Source organism: Clupea harengus, chromosome 6 (assembly GCF_900700415.2).
Source record: "Clupea harengus chromosome 6, Ch_v2.0.2, whole genome shotgun sequence".
Lineage (NCBI taxonomy): Eukaryota > Metazoa > Chordata > Actinopteri > Clupeiformes > Clupeidae > Clupea > Clupea harengus.
Window position 1 is genome coordinate 28,149,503 of NC_045157.1, and position 5,961 is coordinate 28,155,463.

Genomic DNA, 5,961 nt, shown 5'->3' on the forward strand with positions numbered 1-5,961 from the left:
TATTGAATGTATTATAGCATGTCTTCAAAAACAACACTGACACAAATGCATCCACAATTTAACATCATTATTTTACACTCGATCGTGGAAATACTTCATCACATGGTCCACGATAGCAAAGGGTCATAAGTGAATCATTCTGAATTCAATAGATCCTTAAAGTCCACCACAGCACTGAAATGTGGCGTTACATGGTCACAGAAAAAGAACAAACAAAACCACTTTAAAACTTTAAACTACTGTACAAAACAGACATCTGCAGAAAATATCAATTTCCTGACAGTGAAGAATTGTATAAAACAATACTCTGGCTCTTCATTGAGGTTGCTTTTTATTCCCTTATATATTGCAGCCCTGGTTTAGGGTTAAGGGCAGTATTATCTTGTCTAGTGGATTTATATGAACACCTAAAAGCAATACATTTCCCCACATAATTATGGGTTCAAGACATACAGCACAGTATCAAAAGAGTTTGGAGTTCCCCCTCCACTACTGCCAAGTTCACCCTCAGCTTGAGCCTAACCTCCACCCACTGCATCATTTGGAGAGAGGCTAAGAAGTAGGCAAGGGGTTGGGATGGGCTGAGGGTTTACTACACTGAGAAACTATGAATATCATGAAAAGTCCCAAATGGTTGACTCTACGTCAGCTTTGACCTCTCAAGGTTCAGTATTATTTTGAACAGTAGATGGCGTATTGAGCCGTTTTCAATCCATGAAATGCAGATTTTAATATTTTTTTTTATTTTATCAATATTAACAGCCGCATTGATGTTCAGTCATAGTTCAGTCATATGATTTAGTTTACAGCAACAAAAAAAAACACATTTAAAGGTGCACTTACACTTTAATTTATACCTGCATTTCCTCGATCCTTGGCTAGGGGGCAGTAGTGGGACACGGACTCCACTGGGCCACTGCCATGTGAACAAGCACCTCCATTATCTGTCTCATTGGTTTCAGGTCCTCATTGATAGGAGTTGACTTCCCCTCCCTGTGTGTTTGCCCATTTCTAAAACTTTAATATTCATCGGTTCATTTCAGGCTGAAGAGACACGGACACAAAATGTGAAATTGTGCAGAAATTGAGCACTGAATGGGGAGTCATCTCATTTTATCTACCAGACGAGTTATTCACTTGTTACAGTGAATTGAAAACTAAATCATTCTTGCCATAAAATAATGTGAGCTCCAACTATCCCTTCCCTATGTAAACAAAAAGTGATAAAGAGATCTTAACCAGTATATTTAGTCAAAATATGTCAGGACAAATGTGTCAATCTAATATTCTCTAAATCCATGCCAGCAACAATGTGTAATTACAAGTCTAGTGCTTGCTTATGAAGTCTCTTTGATATTAGGGACTACACATTGGCATAGCACAATACTGCCGCTTTGTCAATAACATCAGCCAGCAACAAACGAATCTGATGAAAATGACTCAGAAAAATTAATTAAAACACCCCTGTTTCCATGGCAAGATTTTTGGCCATGAAACGATTTTGAAGCTTTTGAATGGAACATTTAATTTGAGCTGGATGTCTAGCCAAAATGAAACAAATCGATGAACAGAGAATTCTCTGATTAAACGAGACACACATTACACATGAGAGATAGCTGTTGAATTCTTGAAACCTTTCAGTGTTCACCTCAAAACAAGTACTTTGTCTCTTATTTTCTGAGTAGGCCTACACTTTAGTTCCCTATGTATTCTGTAGAGATTCTCTCTGGGATATTTAATGTGTTGTTTAAGGGCCAAGTTCATGTGAAGAACACATGACTCACTCAAATGTATAGTTTATGCAGTCGGCCTCAACAGGCCTAAACACTGAAAGATGACTAACCTCATAAGTGTCTGACCTTGTGTCATTATGTAGGGGATTTCAAATTAGCACGCTGCCAATTAAGAGGCACTAGATGATGTCACCATGGACAAAACAGAGAGACAGAGAATCTTACCAAACAGATGTTCAATCAGAGAAGTAGTTGTGGCATTTTGTGGAGTAGACTATTGACTCCTACTCTGTGAACCTGCTTTTCAGGAGCTACTGTGCATGGCTTTGTGCTCAGCTTGCCTTGTCATGTTGATGATGTGAACAGACAGTCTTGTGTTTGCATGGGTAGCCAGAATCATTTTGTCCTTGTTTCCCAGAACAATACAGCACCATCAACATCATTTCCTTAAGAATTATTCATGAATAAGCATTTGGATTTAAGCATGATGGATCCAGCTGATTGAATAGAACTGAATGACACGAACAGTCGTTGATTTAAGAGAATAAAAGATAATATAAATGAACTTAGTGGAGGAACATAGATGCGTTTGCTGAGAAACAGCTTTTTAGTCAGCCTTAATTTCAGATTTTTTTTCCTGAGAAAATAAAAACAAAAAAAATAGCAAAACCCCTTTGCTAATTGTGCAATCAAAAGTGGGCCAGATTCCTGACCAGTGGCTGCCCTGATGAGGCATTGTGTACTGTATCTCCCTGCGCGAGGAGCCGAGCCGAACAAACACAGCCCTGCAGTGGAACTCCAGCCGCGTGTGTTAAGACAACATATGAAAGCCCCTGCCTGCCCACAGATGACTGGCTCAGAGTGGGAAGGCAGGGTTTGTGAGGCTTGTCTCTTCTTCATCTGCCTCCCCGCCCACGTTGGCAGAGAGATGCGCAGCACTCGCTGGCATTGACTCTTTCTTCCAGCTCTGCAGCGACTGCGTGTTACAGCAAACGCCAAGCGTCGAGTGTGCGCGAGTGTGGTTCAAGTCTTATATGAATTCTTATATAAACGAAGTGGCACAGCAGTAAGATTTAATTTGTACTAATTGGCATCACGTGGAAACACTTTTTGCGTAGTAAAGCTAGTAAAGGCAAAATTGTCAGATGTTTTCCTTAACTGTGCCTATGTTTACCGCCTTATGTAATCCCATTTACTTTAGAGTCCCTCATCACGTCTGAAAGTGCTGCCGCTGTCTTACTTACTCATGTGTGTAACAGCCTTCTGCACACACATTTCACCAAGCAGAAACCTCAAGCATTCATGGATGATGGAGTAACACTTTGCACTGGTCTCTCCCTGCTCATCCCCCTCTCTCCATCACCGGCACATACACATACCTGGAACGAAGGACTGCGACTGGGACCACTCTTTTCTTTCCTTCGTTTTTTGCTTTGACCAGCTGGATATGGTTGCATAACCACTGTTTGCATGGTGATGATGCCAGGCTCATGGACGTGCTGGTACTTAGAATGTGAAGATGAACCTCCATGTTGTGCTTTGAATGAAGCAATTTGACCAAGTATACAATGAGTGGGACATATGTCACTCAATCCATATCATTTTTAGTTTGTAGCCCGTAGGACATATAGGCAATTATTCACCCATGAGGAAATAGGCATGAAGTAAGGTTAAGATCAACATCCAAGTACATGGATTGAATATGCACATCAGATTTACAGAATAGTAGGTAATAGTACATAGACTGCTAACACTTGTAACATCAAAAAGAATTGGTAGAAGGCGGTGTAGTATTTGGTTTGGTCCATATTACTTACCTTCAAGCACAGATTCACTACCAATGTCTTCTGAATACTCCTTAACAGTGGAATTTAATATTTATAAATACAAATATAAGCTACATTATGAATGCACATCTTTTCATGAAGTTTCCATTCCTTAATCGCATATTCACAAGCATCCATTTTTTCATGACAAGAGTCATTCTTGCATTTTGTCAGGAATATACTTGACATGCAAACCCTTTGCCTGAGGGAGAAAGTGTTGCTTTGGAGGTTAAAAATAGAATACGATGGAATAAAAGGCAGACACAAACATCACCTTCTCCTCAAAATGACATTGGCACAAAAAAAAAACTGGATGCTCGCTTTGCAGAGATAAAGCAAACTTAAATGAACGCAGCTGTACCTGTCACTGTCTTTGCCCCAGACATAATCAGCGAAATTAGGAAGTTTGCAGATGTGGCACTGAGCATTTACGTAACAGCCACCGTTCACGCGAGGACAGCTACGCTCTCAGGGAGTGACCAAGACGGAGTCAAGGCCATTTCGTGTTTTTTCTTTGATTTGCACGTGGATGTCTCAGGTGAGGATTTGGCCCTGTGGCTTTATGTGGACAGAGCCACGTGTTTTTGAATAAAGGCTTCATTCAGTGGGTTGCTGCCGTCGAGTTGGGCCTGGTCACATGTGTAGCCATCTAATGTGCAGGGCAACATTTTCATGCTCAGCTGCCCCCCAGAAGAGCGCAGCAACCCACCCTCAATCTCTACGCCCACTAACACCAGATGTAGGTCGCTGTGTGCTGCAGGGAACTCTGTGTGTGTGTGTGTGTGTGTGTGCATGTGTGAGTGCACTCATGCTTGTGTGTGTGCCCTTGTGCAGTGGCTGAATGTGGGAGACAGGGCCGCCAGCACGAGTTTCCAGTCCTGTCACATTGCATCCTAACAAACACACAAGCCGAGGCCTGACACATGAATGGCTCTCTCACAGGCACGCGCTCTCCCCGAACTCCCGACCACCACAATCACAGCTCTACCACTCTCTAAAAACTACAAAAAAAAAAATACAGCAAGCACACCTATCACATTTGAAAACTGTTGAGGGAAACATATTAATACATATAAATAAAAAAATCTCATTAAGTGCTTCTTCCTGCTCTCTCAAATGTCCCTGTACTTCAGGCATCAGAGACATATAGAAGTTCAATGAACAGCAAGACCACACCGCTTTAGACCAAATTTCAGCATCTGCATCAGTGAGTTAGTGCTCTCTTTCTGGCTCATGCCTAGTGAGCGACACAAAGGGTTGTGTGTGTGTGTGTGTGTGTGTGTGTGTAGGTCTGTTGGGGGACGCTGATGTCTTGGGCAAAGTTAGCTTAATGTGAACTGATTATTATGATGACAGCAGCATGCCTGCTGTGAGCGCGCCTCACTCCGCCTGGCCTTCCTGCCAGCACAGCTGATTACGTTGCACAAACGCCTGAGCTGGGGGAGCGCTTAACACATTCACCTCCAGGAGGGCCTCTTTACATCCAACCACCGTGCGCAGCCCAGGACAGTCATGTCTGACTCTTTACACAGAAGTTTGAGTTTGGTTTGTGACGCCGACTTACTAAGGTTTTTTTTTTATACATTGGACATTGTGCAGTTCTGGAAGGAAATAATAGAGCTTTAACTACCTTAAACTGTGAGAGTAACGTCAAAACACATTTAGATTTGAGCAAGTTGCCCTGAATGACCTTAATCTGGACAGCATTTGGTTCTGTGAAACTATTCCACAACAGCGCTTATAGTGACACGTGATTAATTAAATTAACGGCTGTGGAAAACAGATGTTGGGCCATGATCCAACTGAGCTGAATGCTTCATTAAAAGGCACTTTCATTTAAGTGGAATACCCATTTTACAGCAACACACCTTCCTTTACCAATGGCTAGCCCCTTTTACTTCAGTAATAATTTTCTGTCTAGATGAAGTATTTTAAAACAGTAAAGTACTGCACTATCTTAGTGATCCTTATAAGAGCTGAAATGACCAGGGTTGCTAACTCTTGAGGTTGATTTTCTTTTGTCATGCAAGTCATACCTCTACAAACAACTTCAGGGTGTTTATGTAATCCTGAGTTTTTCTCTCTTTCTGGCAACACATCTCCCACCAATATATCAAATGATGCGCTCTCTTTCAGACCAAGATAGGCATGAATGATGGCAATCCTGAATGACCTCAGTAACTGTTTCCACAACACAACACAAAAGTGTTTCAAGTCAAAACAGAACCCTCCCCACCAGCAACGCCTTTGAAAACATTCTGTTCGAAAAGAACCATCCAGTCCCTCTTACAGAACAAGGCTAGATTGGGACAAGTTTTTTTCATCTTCAAACAGCCTCAGATTTGTCTTTACTTTCAATTTACTCCCATTTTATACAAAACAGACGTCATGTAATATTGCGA